This window comes from Odocoileus virginianus, chromosome 24 (assembly GCF_023699985.2).
Source record: "Odocoileus virginianus isolate 20LAN1187 ecotype Illinois chromosome 24, Ovbor_1.2, whole genome shotgun sequence".
Lineage (NCBI taxonomy): Eukaryota > Metazoa > Chordata > Mammalia > Artiodactyla > Cervidae > Odocoileus > Odocoileus virginianus.
The window spans coordinates 18,848,715-18,864,553 of record NC_069697.1 but is presented as its reverse complement, the minus strand read 5'-3'; positions in this window follow the sequence as shown (position 1 = coordinate 18,864,553).

Below are 15,839 nucleotides of genomic sequence, written 5' to 3'. Positions count from 1 at the left end.
ACCCCATAGACGGCAGCCCACCAGGCTCCCCCGTCCCTGGGATTCTCCAGGAAAAAACCCTGGAGTGGGTTGCCATTTCCTTCTCCAATGCATGAAAGTGAAAAGTGAAAGTGAAGTCGCTCAGTCGTGTCTGACTCTTCGCGACCCCATGGACTGCAGCCTACCAGGCTCCTCCGTCCATGGGATTTTCCAGGCAGGAGTACTGGAGTGGGGTGCCATTGCCTTCTCCGATCCATACATAACTACTGGAAAAACCATAGTTTTGACTGTACTGACCTTTGTCAAATATGGGCCTATAACTTGGAGAAGGCAATGGCACCCCACTCCAGCACTCTTGCCTAGAAAATCCCATGGACAGAGGAGCCTGGTGGGCTGCAGTCCATGGGGCCTAGGAGTCGGACACGACTGAGCGACTTCACTTTCACTTTTCACTTTCATGCATTGGAGAAGGAAATGGCAACCCACTCCAGTGTTCTTGCCTGGAGAATCCCAGGGACTGGGGAGCCTGGTGGGCTGCCGTCTATGGGGTCGCACAGAGTCGGACACGACTGAAGCATTGGTGGCGGCGGCTCCTTACTAGTTTCTAAGCTACATCGGTCAACAATTTTGTCAATTTTGCTTTCAGTTGGATTTCCAGAACCTAGAATAGTGTCTGGTATACTCTTCTCACTTAATAAAAATGTGCCACATTAAATTTTTCAATAAAATGTGAATAAAAGATTGACTATATCATCTTATTTTAAAATGAGAAGTCCTCTTTAGACAAAGAGCTGTGTACCTGTTTACCTGCTTTGACTGAATAACTGTGTGTGTTAGGACTGAGAATGGATGGTAGAGATTTATTTTAGGATATAGATGATGCAATGACCACTGTGAAGATCTCCCCTGACATAATTTTCCATCATAATGCCCCATTCCCCCTCCCACAATTGATAGCTTACAGTGAATGATGTCGGATTTGTGATCTCCAAAGAAGATTTAGCTTCGGGACCCAGGACCAGGCTTAATCACTCAAGAGTTTTTGTGTAGCAGAGTTTATTAAAGTGAAAAAAGAGAGAAAGCATCTGACATAGACATCAGAAGGATGTAGAAGGAAATTATATACTTCTTTAATTAGTTATTACAATAAATCAAAAGAATGTCTCAAGGTTGTAAAAATTTTACCAGACCTACTCCCACAATTTACATCTTATTAGAACTTAACAATAGAAAAATTTTACCAGACCCACTCCCACAATATATATTCTAAAATATCAGGATTAGTCTGGAGGTTTTCAGGAAGGAGAAACCGTCCTCAAGCAGGATACATTGTTGTTATATATTATAATCCTCAGTACGGAGTTTAAACGGAGTTGTTGCATGATCATCAGTTCCGGGTTTAAAGAAAAAAAAATTTTTATGTGACTAAGACTAAGCAATGTAGAGGAAAAAAAGGTGTTTGTCCTTTCCTCCTCCTTGAGAGCCCCAGACCCCTTTCTACTCCTCGGGGACCCTGAACTTTTTATCAACCTGCCTAGGAATTAACTCTCTCACCATCTACTAGTAGAATTGTCTCTGAGACCTGAAGGTTTGGGGGGGGTTTGGATTTTAATTCTTCCCTCTCACCACCCCAGGTTTATTGAGGAATGAGAGATACAAAAAAGTTACATATATTTAAGGTGTACAGTGTTTCGATATCACTATATGCTGTGTAATGATTTCCACAACCAATCTAGTTAACATATTCCAACATTTCACAATTTTTTTTGTGCTGAGAACACTTATAATCTACTTTCTTAGCAAATTTCAAGCATACAATGCATTTTACTATAATTACACATCTGTACATATGTACATTCGATCTCTAGACTTATTCATCTTGTACCTGAGAGTTTATGCCTTTTGACAACATCTCCTCATTTCTCCCACTCTCCAGCCCCTAGCTCTTCAACTTTTTATCTAAGTTCAACTTTTTTAGATTTCACATATAAGCGATATTATGCAATGCTTGTCTTTCTGTGTCTGGCTTATTTACTCAGTACTATGTCCTCTAATGTCACAGATGTGAGAATTTCCTTTTTTTTAAGGCTGTAAAATTCCATTGTATATCTATACATGTAAGCATGTATCATCCTTTTTTATCTGTTCATCCACTGATGGACCCTGAGTTGTTTCCATATATTGGCTATTGTGAAAATGATATAGTGAACACAGGAGTGCAGAAATCTCTTTGAGAGAGATATCATTTCCTTTGTATATATACTCAGAAATGGCATTGCTGAGTCATATGGTAATTATATTTTTAAGTTTTAGGAAACTTCTTCCTGCTTTCCCTGATGGCTGTACTAATTTATATCCCTTCCAGAAGTGCATGAGGGTTCCATTTTCTCCACATATTCATCAACACTTGTTAATCTTTTGTCTTTTTAATAATGGGATTCTCCAGGCAGGAATGCTGGGGTGGGTTGCCATTTCCTTCTCCAGGGGATCTTCCTGACCCAGGGATCGAACCCAGGTCTCCTGCATTGCAGGAGGATGCTTTAACCTCTGAGCCACCAGGGAGGCCCTAGATGTATAGATATATGTATAAATGAATCACTTTGCTGTGTACCTGAAACTAATATGACATTGTAAATCAATTATAGTTCAATTTAAAAATGATTTAAAAACTAAAGCGATTTTCCAAGTTAAAAAGAATATAGTAAATAAATACAATTATGTCTCTCATACTTCTCCCTCAGTCACCTAGAACAGGGGTCTGCAAATTATAGTCTGTAAGCCAAGACCAGCCTGCTGACAATTTTTGCAAATAAAGTTTCATTGGACCATAGGCATGCCCACTTAATGTTTATCACCATGGCTGCTTTTGTGCCACAATGGTGGAACTGAGTAGCTGTGACAGAGAATCGATGATCTACAAAACCTAAAATGGAACTATCCGGCCTTTTATAGAACAGATTAGCCAACCTCTAACCTAGAGTAAGGGCTTCCCTGGCTCGGGGGTGAAGAATCTGCTTGCCAATGCCAAGAGATACAAGTTTGATCCCTGGGTTGGGGGGATCCCCTGGGGAGGGAAATGGCAACCTACTATGGTGCTCTTGCAGGGGGGTCCCATGGACGGAGGAGACTGGTGGGCTGTAGTCCATGGGGTCACAAAGAGTCAGTCACAACTTAGCAACTAAACAATGACAACTCAGTAATCTAGAGGAAAGAAAGTCCATCACTTCATTCAGAAGTCCATCACATATATAACTAAATAATAATAATAATAATAATAATAATAATAGCCACTCTAACAGGTGTGAGATTGATATTTCATTGTGGTTTCTATTTGTATTTCTTTGATCATTAGTGAGACCTTTTCACATAACTTTTGACCGTCTGTATGTTTTCTTTTGAGAGATGTTTATTTACTTCCTTTCCCATTTTTAAATTGGCTCATTTGCTTTTTTGCTATTGACTTATTTCAGTTCTTACATACTTTGGAAATTAATTATCAGATACATGGTTTGGTAATATTTTCCCCCATTCTCTAGATTTTTCTAGATAAATATTTTTCTCCCACTTTCTAGATTTTCTCTCATTTTGTTGATTGCTTATTTTGCTCTGCAGAAGATTTTATATAGTTCCACTTGTTGATGGCTTCTTTCATCACCTGTGTATTTTTGTGGTTTTTGGCCCAAAAAAGTCTTTGCCAATACCAATGTCAAAGAACTTATTCTCTATATGTTCTTCTAGGAGTTTTATACTTTCAGGTCTAACACTTATATCTTTAACTCAGTTTAGTTGATTTTGGGGTGAAAGATAAGGGGCCAACTTCTTTCTTTGGCATATGGATATCCAGTTTCCCCAAAACCATTTATTGAAAATACTGCCCTTTCTCTACTGTGTATTCTTGGCACCACTGCCAGAAATTAATTGAACGTATATGAGGTGGTTGTTTCTGGGTTGCCTATTCTTTTCCATTGGTTTATTAGTTAATTTTTATGGCAGTACCATATTTTTTTGATACAGTTTAAAATCAAGAAATTTGATACCACCAAGTTTATGATTCTTTCTCAAGATTGCTTTGGCCACTCAAGGTCTTTTGTGTTTCCATATTCTTATATTTCTGCAAAAAATGCCATTGGAATTTTGATAGGAATTGTATTGTTGTGCTGTGGGTTGTATGCACATTTTAACAATATTGGCTCTTCCAATCTATGAACATGGAATGCCATTCCATTTATTTATTTCTTCTGTGATGTCTTTCATCACTGTCTTACAGTTTTCAGGGTACAGATCTTTCATCTCCTTGGTCTAACTTATTCCTAGGAATTTTATTATTTTTATGCTATTGTAAATTGGACTATTTTCTTAATTTCCCTTTCTGATACTCAGGGTAAAGGAACAACTGATTTCTGCATCTTCACTATGTACTTTACTGAATTTGTTTATGAGCTGAAATCATTTTTTGATAGAGTCATTAAGATTTTTCTGTATATAAGATTATGTTGTCTGCAGAGACAATTTAAATTCTTGATAGCGGATACCTGTTGTGTGCTGACGAAGGTGTCTTCCTTAGTTTCGTGTGTTGAAGTCCTAATCCCTTGTACCTCAGGATGGGACTGTACTTGGAGTTCAGGACTTTAAAGAGGTAATGAAGAAAAATAAGGTTATATAGATGAGACATAATTCAACCTGACTGGTGTCCGTGTAAGAGGAGATTAGGACATAGTGCTTAGACTGAGGAATGACTAGACTGTAAGCACACAGTGAGAAACAGCCATCCGCAAGCTGAGGAGAGAGATGGCAGAATTCTCCAAACCTGCCTATGTTCAATCTTGAACTTTAAGCCTGCAGAACTGTAACATAACACATTTCTATTGTTTATGCCACCTGCCACAGTGGTTTTGTTATGGCAGCCCGAGATGATTAGACAATACCATGAATTCTAAACCCAATCACAGGGTGTATTCTCATTTACTCCATATCTACACTTGTAACTTCTCTGACCATAAGTAACATGACTGTCATCATTCTTAATATATTTATTTGTTTGATCAATCTGTCTCTGTAGAATTTTCATCTCCACTGGCACTCCCTCTCTCACGTGGATGACTTCCTCTCTCAGCCTGAGCTCTGTCATCTTGCACTGACCCACAACCCCATGTGGACACAGTTACCACCCGTTCAGACCACGACTCCCCACTCCACATGGGTACCTCCTCACTGTGCATAGACTCTCACTCTCCACGTCAAGCAGCCCTCCTACATGGGGGCATCCTCAAGTCACTTGGGCTCCAACCCCCCGTTCAAGAGTAGCATGACTGTCCCCCCCACACTCCTTCCATCACCAGCTTGGACATCTTCTTTGCTATGCCCTACCTAATGTCTGTAGACATGATTTTTTTCCTGGATGAAAACAGAATAATAGTGTAGCAAAAGAAAAGGAAGAAATTGACACATTTTCTTTTAGGTTATAGTCAACAGAACTGCTTTTCATTAGCATTTACAGTGCCAAGAAAACTTAAATATTTAGTACAGAAAAAGGTGGCCTGTAATTCTGTGATGAACAGAAAACATAGTTTTATTAAATTACAATGAAACAACTTAAGGCAATCCAATAAAATATTAGTAAGTAGATGGCAGTCAGGTTTTATAAAATAACGTTCAGAGCCATACTTTTCAGATTATAGAAGGGGTTGTGCACAAATTTCCAGATAGTATCTTGAAATAGTGATGTTTAGCTTTAATTCATTTCCTTATGTAAAACCATTCCCTTATTCAGTCAGAAATATCCACATTACCTGGAATTCTGGTAGAATTATTATAGTAGAACTTAAAAGATAAAGAAACAGTCAATTCTTTTTGGTGTCTAAAATAGGCTTTTAAGACTCAAAAGAAATGGCCTGAGAAAAAGAAAGAGAATAAATTTTACTGGATAAATAAATTATAACTGGATGCACACGAGATAGAAGCTGTAAGTATCTCAGTTCTTACTCCTGGAAGATGGCAACCAGGGCTAGAGAACTGGGGACTAGGGCGGGCAACAGGGGTGAGACAAAATGCTGGACAAGGTCAGAGAAGGGGACCAGGCAGACAGGAGCCAGATTAACACCAGTGACTGCTCAGCACTGTGGTGGCTTAGCCAGCAAACTCAGAAGAGCTAAGCCAGTGCCTGCAGCTAATTTGTTACCAGCTTAGGGGCAAGAAGAAATCATCTGGGTTGTTGGGCTCCTCATGTCTTTTCTCTAGACAAGGGTCTTCTACTGAAAGCTAACTTGGGGAATGTTCACCAGACGGATAACTCCCGGTTCTCTGGGACTTGTCAGACCTCTTCTAACTACCCCACCCCAGTATTCTTGCCTGGAGAATCCATAGAGGAGCCTGGTGGGCTACAGTCCACAGGGCCGCAAAGAGTCGGACATGACTGAAGTGATTGAGCATGCATGTACTACGTTTTCAATGACTAAGGGCACTCAAAAGGTTCTAGAATCAGTAGCATTTGAGTTATTGATGCAGAGACCTGTTGGGGATATAGAAAGTAAATCTTCTGGAATTTGCATTTAGTTTGGCCCATAAAATGTTAAAATTCACCTTTAATGCACGCTCATTATCTTATATCCAGACAGAAGTCCAGGATCTGTTATTTTGAATAGCTCTATCTACCTTTAAATAAGCCACTTTAAGCTTCCTGAGTCAGTTTCCTTGTTCATAAAACAAAGGTAATAGTACCTACCTACAAGGATTATTGTTAGAAATAAGTGGCCCTTTGAGATGGCCCTTTGAGAAAGCCCCTGGCATATAGTAGAGCATTAATAAAGGTTGCTACTTGAATTATGAACAACAAAAAATAATTGCTTCATTCTGTCTCAAAAGTGACTGCTCAAAGAATAATCAACAACTAGTAGAACACTTTTCACTACTATTGTTAAAATATTTACATTGAATTCATTCCTTCATCAAAAATGCATTTTTGCTATATGTCACATGTCTTAATAAGTACCCTAGGAGGTTCCTCTGTCCATGGGGATTCTCCAGGAGTGGGTTGCCATGCCCTCCTTAAGGGGATCTTCCCAACACAGGAATTGAACTCAGGTTTCCCACACTGCAGACAGATTCTTTATTATCTGAGCCAGCAGGGAAGCCCATGAACAATGGTGTGGGTAATCAATCCCTTCTCCAGGGGATCTTGCTGACCCAGGAATTGAACCAGGGTCTCCTGCATTTCAGGTGGAGTCTTTACCAGTTGAGCTACAAGGGAAGCCCCAATTGTTAAAACATTTACATTGAATTCATTCATCAGAAATGTATTATTGCTGTATGCCACACATGGTAATAAGTACTTAGGACACAGCAGAATCAAGTCAAACATGATCTTTGTTCTATGGACTTTACAATACAGCAGGAGGACAAATATTAAATAATCAGCAATCATTTAATTACAGTTTTTAGAAGTGTTGCAAATAGACAAGACTTTCAGTCTCCTACATAGGGCCTTTGAAACATTCTGTCTTGGAGAATGCAGATGGAGAGATTCTGAGACCACATGGAAAGATAGGACCCAACCAACCCAGCTTTCTGCTTATCTCCAGCAAGATGTCAGGAATTTCAGTAAAAGCATCATGCACCCTGCAGACCAGACCACACATTCACTGCATACATATCTTCAACCAATATCATGAGGCATCAAATCACCCAGCTGGGTCTAATCTAGATAGTAATATCTGATAAAATGGGGTTGCTTGTTGTTTTACCACTAAAATCTGGACTAGTGTGTTATGCAAAAAAAAAAAAAAGGTGACAGATTATGAATTCTATTAAGGGTAAGAATTATGTTCAATTTACAGAAATTTTAAATTATAGGCCATAAATATAGACATGATAAGAAAAATAAATAAATATATAAATGAAACAATTTACAGTAGTCAGAGCTTTGCTTTATTGGAAAGAGTTGAGGAAGTACTGTCTGGGTGGGACCGGGACCACTATTGAAATTTTTTTGAGATGAGTCAAATGTTGCATTTCCCATCATTGAACAAGGCCTGTTGCATGTCTGGCAGAGGTCACTTTCAAGTAAATACCATGGAATGGAAAGTCTAGGGAGCATGCTTGTTGAGATAGGACAGATTTTCTCCCACTGGCTCTGTGCAGTGTTAAACTGCTGACTTCAGATAACATTCTTGCTGATAGAGGTGTCAAAGAACCCAAGGAACCGTATTATAACACACAAGAACAGTGTCAATAACCTCACTATGCAACAGTTATGCAACCAAATTCTAATCTTTACAACTTGGTTGTGGATTCTCTGTTGATCGCAGGGCTCCACATTCAGACAGTGTATCTACATTGGTAGGTTTCATAGAAAGGGACTCAGCACAGTAGCAAAGAAACAAGGACATTGGGATCAGAAGAACTAAATCTGTGCTACAGCCCTGCTACTCACTAACTGTGTGGCTTTGGCAAAGTTACTGTAACTCAACTCTATCTATGGGTAATAGGCATTTTCTTTTTCAATATCCCAAAGGTTTTTCCCTTCAGTCTTATCTATGAGCTTTCAGAAACTCAGTCTAAAATATAATTGTCTATTTTAATAAATAGCAATTTTGTAATAATGTTTCTCTTTGCTTCTGAATGCTCATCTTGAGGGTTTCGCTTGCTTTTTAATTGTATGAGTATCTGTTAAAGTGAAGGAAGAGCATTTTGCTTTTAAAAATAAAGGGCCTCAGTTTTTTTTTCCCCTCAAAGCTATTCAACAGTTTAAAAAACCTTTCAAATATTCACTAAGTGAAATAAGGAAAATCAAATGTTCATGGCACCTCACGAAGGTACAATAGTCCTGCATTATCTGTGGTTTCACTTCCCATGTCTTCAGTTACCAGTAGTCAACCATGGTCCAAAAATATTAAGTGGAAAATTCCAGAGACATGTGCAAGTTTAAAATTGCACATTGTTCTCAGCAGAATGATGACATCTCATGCTGCTTGGTTCCATCTTGCCTGGAATGTGAACCGCCCCTTCGTCCAGCATATCCTGTCTGATAGCCACTTAGGCATCTCAGTTATCTATCGCCTGTAATGGTATGGCAGTCTTGTGTTCAAGTGCCCCTATTTTATTAAATAACTTCCCCAACCACAAGAGGAGTGAGACCAACAACTTGCATATGCCAAAGAGAAGCTGTAAACGTCTTCCTTTTAGTGAAAAGGTAAAAGTTCTGGACTTAATAATAAAAGAAAACAATCATATGCTGAGGATGCTAAGATTTATGGTAAGAAAAAATCCTTTATCCATGAAATTGTGAAGAAAGAAGAAGAAATCCATGCTGCTTTTGCCTTTGTACCTCAAACTGCAAAAATTATAACCATTTATAATTATATATATTATTATATAAATTATTACATATAATAAAATATAAATATATAAATAAAATAAATAATTATATATAATTATATTATAATATATATTATAAATAAAATAAATACATATTTTATATAAAAATTATAACTTTTATAATGTATAAAAGTGCTTAAGATGGAAAAGACATTACATTTGTACAAGATATTTTGAGAGAGAAAGAAAAGATATTTATATAACTTATTATAGTATATTATTATAATTACAATGTATATACATATATACACTATATAACAATTATTATAATTGTTTGATTTTATTAATGTTGTTAATCTCTCCCTATGCCCAATTCATAAATTGAACTTCACCACATGTATGTATGTGTAAGAAAACATTACATATAAAATAATGTTTATATATTAGGCAGTACTATCCATGGTTTTAGGTAACCACTGGGGGGCCTGGAATATATCTCCCGCCGATGTGGGGGCAGGGCAAAGTTACTATACTTTTTAATTACTATACTTTTCAAATTAAGCTCACAGAATCATAGCTGGTTCATAGCCATTTTTGCACTGAGATTTTAATATGAATTTAGATTATAAATGGCAGAAAAACTGACAGCTCAGGAAGTATAATCATATATTTCTAGCAGAAAACTTGGATTATTTATCTATAAAATGCAGAACATGAACTACTTAGATTACTGCGACCTTGAAATTAAAGCCTCAATGTGTAATAATTTCATAAGACTTTAAAAAGCTGAAATTATACAGCTCATTTTCTTAAACTATCATATTTATCAAGTAAAGTCTTGTGGTGAAACTTCACTATGATTTGAATTAAAGTATCAATGATTTTACCAGTCCTGGGTTAAGGTAATTTTTTTTAAAGATAGTAATTGAATTATTTGCTGATTATTTTTATTATAGTTTAAAAAATAAAGTGTCTGGATCTAGAATGGCCATCATCCAAAAATCCATAAACAATAAATGCTGAAGTGGGTATGGAGAGAAGGGAACTCTACTACACTGTTGGTAGGAATGTAAATTAGTACAGCTATTGAGAAGATGATGCTGTGAAAGTGCGACACTCAATATGCCAGTAAATTTGGAAAACTCAGCAGTGGCCACAGGACTGGAAAAGGTCAGTCTTCATTCCAACCCCAAAGAAAGGCAACCCCAAAGAATGCTTAAACTATTACACAATTGCACTCATCTCCCACGCTAGTAAGGTAATGCTCAAAATTCTCCAATCCACTTCAGCAATACGTGAACCGTGAACTTCCAGATGTTCAAGCTTGTTTTAGAAAAGGCAGAGGAACCAGAGATCAAATTGCCAACATCCACTGGATCATCGAAAAAGCAAGAGAGTTCCAGAAAAACATCTACTTCTGCTTTATTGACTATGCCAAAGCCTTTGATTGTGTGGACCACAATAAACTGTGGAAGATTCTGAAATAGATGGGAATACCAGACCACCTGACCTCTCTTGAGAAACCTGTATGCAGGTCAGGAAGCAATAGTTAGAACTAGACATGGAACAACAGGCTGGTTTCAAATAGGAAAAGGAGTATGTCAAGGCTGTATATTGTCACCCTGCTTATTTAACTTATATGCAGAGTACCTCATGAGAAACACTGGTCTGGAAGAAGCACAAGCTGGAATCAAGATTGTAGGGAGAAATATCAATAACCTCAGATATGCAGATGACACCACTCTTATGGCAGAAAGTGAAGAGGAACTAAAAAGCCTCTTGATGAAAGTGAAAGAGGAGAGTGAAAAAGTTGGCTTAAAATTTAACATTCAGAAAACTAAGATCATGACATCCGGTCCCATCTCTTCATGGGAAATAGATGGGGAAACAGTGGCAACAGTGTCAGACTTTATTTTTTTGGGCTCCAAAATCACTGCAGATGGTGATTGCAGCCATGAAATTAAAAGACACTTACTCCTTGGAAGGAAAGTTATGACCAACCTAGACAGCATATTTAAAAGCAGAGACATTACTTTGCCAACAAAGGTCCATCTAGTCAAGGCTATGGTTTTTCCACTGGTCATGTATGGATGTGAGTTGGACTGTGAAGAAAGCTGAGTGCAGAAGAATTGATGCTTTTGAACTGTGGTGTTGGAGAAGACACTTGAGAGTCCTTGGACTGCAAGGAAATCCAACCAGTCCATCCTAAAGGAGATCAGTCCTGGGGGTTCATTGGAAGGACTGATGCTAAAGGTGAAACTCCAATACTTTGGCTACCTGATGTGAAGAGTTGACTCATTGGAAAAGACCCTGATGATGGGAAAGATTGAGGACAGGAGGAGAAGGGAACCACAGAGGATGAGATGGCTGGATGGCAGCACTGACTCAAGGGACATGAGTTTGAGTAGACTCCAGGAGTTGATGATGGACAGGGAGGCCTGGTGTGCTGCGATTCATGGGGTCGCAACGAGTTGGACACGACTGAGCGACTGAACTGAACTGACTATGAAGAACAGTATGAAAGTGAAACTGAAGTGGCTCAGTCGTGTCCGAGTCTTTGCGACCCCATGGACTGTAGCCCACCAGGCTCTTCCGTCCATGGGATTCTCCAGGCAAGAATACTGGAGTGAGTTGCCATTTCCTTCTCCAGGGCATCTTCCTGACCCAGGGATCAAACCCAGGTCTCCTGCATTGCAGGCAGACACTTTAACCTTTGAGCCACCAAGGAAGCCTGAAGAACAGTATGGAGGTTCTTTAAAAAACTAAAAATAGAGCTACTATATGGCTCTGCAATAGGCTTCTCCAGTGGCTCAGTGATAAAGAATCTGCCTGCCAATGCAGGAGACATAAGAGATGTGGGTTTGATCCCTGCATTAGGAAGATCCCTTGGATGAGGGCATGGTAACCCACTCTAGTCTTCTTGACTGAAAAATCCCATTGACAGAGGAGCCTGGTGGGCTACAGTCCATAGAGTCACACAAAGTCAGACATGTCTGAAGCAACTTAGCATTCATGCATGCACATGGCCCTGCAATCCTACTCCTGAGCATATATCCAGAAAAAAACATGGTCCAAAAGGATATATGAACCCCAACGTTCATTGCGGCACTGTTTACTATATCCAAGACATAGAAGCAACCTAAATGTCCATCAACAGACGAATGTATTAAGAAGATGTGGTACATATATACAATGGAATATTACTCATCCATTAAAGAGAATGAAATAAATGCATTTGCAATAACATGGATGGACCTAGAGAGTGCCATACTGAGTGAAGCAAGTCAGACAGAGAAGAAGAAATATTGTATGACATCCCTTATGTGTGGAATCTAAAAAGAAATGATATGAATGAACTTACTTACAAAGCAGAAAGAGGCTCATAGATTTATGGATTTATCGTTGCCAGGGGGGAAGGGATAACTAGAGTTTGGGATGGCCATGTACACACTGCTATATTTAAAATGGATAACCAACAAGGACCTACTGTGTAGTAGATGGAACTCTGCTCAATGTTATGTGGCAGGCTGGATGGGAGGGGAGTTTGCGGGAGAATGTACATACGTATCTGTATGATTGAGTCCCTTCCCTGTTCACCAGAAACTACTACAACATTGTTAATCAGCTATATCCCAACACAAAATAAAAAGTTCAAAAGAAAAACAATTAAAGAAATAAGGTGTCTGGTAATTGATATTGATATTTATTGTATCTGGGAAAAGAAATATAACTGTTCCTTCAAATAATATATTTCATATCTCCAAAATGTTGTATTTAAGTAAAATTTATAAGCAATAAATAACAAAGTGTTATTACAAATGAAGGAATAATAATGATTGCTTGATATTATATTCAAGTTCTTTTGATAGCGGGAAGAATAAAATGTCAATAAGACTTTGATATATACCATTTTAATGTTAAAGAAAAGAGAAGAAAAAGGCAAATATCAAAATACTCCAAATGTTCAGATAAGATTTATAAAATGATCAAATCTGTTTGCAAAAAAGGCTCTTATTAATATTTGCCTTATGCCATGATAAGGGAACAGGGCACTCTGACATGCAATTGTTAAATCACTCTGGGAATATTTACATTAAGAATCATACACATTTTGTCCATTTATTGTGTATACTCATTGAATACTTATGTTCCGTGGGTAGGCGAGGTTAAGAGGGTAGAGTTCCAAAGGTTTTGAATTAGAAGTAATCAAGGGGCTAAAGTTGGGACAAAAAGTTTCCTGGGACATTAGGAAAAATCATTACCATAAATAAATTATCTCTGACTTGCATATCAAGTTCAGTTCCTATAATGAAACACATGATTTTTCCAATTTGGTACTTTCTTCTTCCTTCTTCTTCTTGGCTCCAAGAATGTATTCGATTTGTGGAGAATCTAGTGGCAAAGATATTTATACAAAATTGCTTGTAGTACCTTAGCTGTTGAAAGGTCTGATAGGAATCATTTGGTTAGAGAAGAAAACAATCCCCAAATAATTTTGTTCTTGCTTCCCTCTCCAACTTCTTTGGACTGTATAAAGTATTCAGAAAGAACATAAAAAAAAGACAACTATACAGGAAAGATACCACAATATGCTTCATATTTCATTTCAACTTAAATCTGTAGTCTAATATGTGGATTTTCTTATATCTCATATTCCCCCTTGAACATAAAATATTGTCGTATCAAGATTAAGAATAAAGAATATTGGGTTCTTGTCCTAAAACTATTACTTGCTTCTACACAGTTAAGTATAAATTTTAATATAGTCTCTTTTATGGCTCAAATAATTTAAAAAATCAATTTATAAAAAATTATTGAGTACCTACCCTTTAAAAGACACAATAATTTTGTTAATAAAGTATGATGACTATAAAAGCAAAATGTATTTTCCCCATGAAGCATGAATCTATTCAAGAAGACTAAACATGAATACAAATAGAACTTAAAATAATATAATGGACAAAACATATATAGCAATAAGTAGTATGTGATTGAATTGGTAATTACTCTGACTCCAATGAACAGCCCCAGTCTCCTATGTATTTCCATCAAGTCTAAGTGTTTAACCCTGTCTACAGAGCTAAACCAGGTGCCTCCATCACATTCCCATTTATCTTGGTCAAAACAATAGATCCTCACCGCCTTAGTCCAAATTACTCCATACTCTGACATAGCTCTTCTGATCTGGACTCAACCTCTTAAAAAGAAAAGGAAAAGTCCTTCTCTTAAAACCCTAAAAACTCTACCACTTTGTCTTCTTGAACTCTAAATCCATAATCAGTGATTTTCTTTAAATTCTTCGTCTCTTCTCTGATTGTTCCCTTCACATCTGTGTTTTTATTGAAATAGCTGTCCCCTAAGGAAACTGGTTCTCTTCAAATGGAATCAAAGCTGTTTTTCTTTTCTCTCTCATATCATGTTCCTCAGGGCCAAGAGGAGACGTGGACATCCTCCTTGCTCTATAGTGATGGCTTCCAAACATAACAACCTCTTCCTTCTGCCAACATCTTGTTCATCTGAAGCATGTGCTATCAAGTTATACCCCCCACTCCCTCACTTGATTGCTTTACCCACCAATCTCTTGTTAAGCCCTCCGTTCATTCAAAGTTTTAGTACTGCTTTATTTTGCTTGAGTCCTTAGAATGATTATTATTTGTTCTTACCAGAATCTCCAATCCACTACTTTCTTATTAGTTACCATTTCTCACCTGCCTTCACTTCCTGCATTGTCTAGCAGGAATAGATGTCTAGATGTCTAGATGCTATAATCCATGGTAAGCAATATGATGGTAACAAAAGTTAATGTTTATTGAGTATTTTCTGAGTGCCACAGACATTATTCAGTGTTTTACACATTGTACATTTAACTCACCACAACCTGTGAGATACAATCTACTATTCCCACTTCACAAATGAGGAAACTCAAAGTCAGTTGTTTAAATCGCTTTTTATTTATTATTTTTTTGCAAGTGATCCTCAATTCCCTTACCTGCTTCCTTCTTGCCATTGGTCTAACCTGCACAACCCCAATATTGGAGGAACCCAGCCTCTCTCTCTGGCACCCAAACAGGAAAACATAGGAGGAATAAAAAATTCAACTATTCAGACCAATTTCACGTTAATTAGATTATGTTATCAAGTGAGCACTCAGGATTGCTGACCAGGGCTAATTCCTCATTCTTCAAAGCAACTATTTCTTCACCCACACCTCTTTCTTCCCAGTTCTTTCTCACCAAATGACTTCACTTCAAACATCATTTAGAAGTAAGATGCCATCCAGAAAGGAACTCCGCCTGAAACTCTGTTTTCACACATGTAAATCTGTGAACATACCTGCCCCTGAAGCTTTCTGACCCACTCACTTCCCCAGCCAGTGATAGAGCCTTTGTTCTTCCAGCAAAAAGCTGGGCTTTGTCAATCTGAGCTAAATCCTGGCTCCCCTCTCAGCCTCTCAGAGATTTTAGTTACTTCCCCCTTTGGAATTATTAGTTCAGTTCAGTCGCTCAGTTGTGTCCGACTATTTGTGACCCCATGAATCACAGCATGCT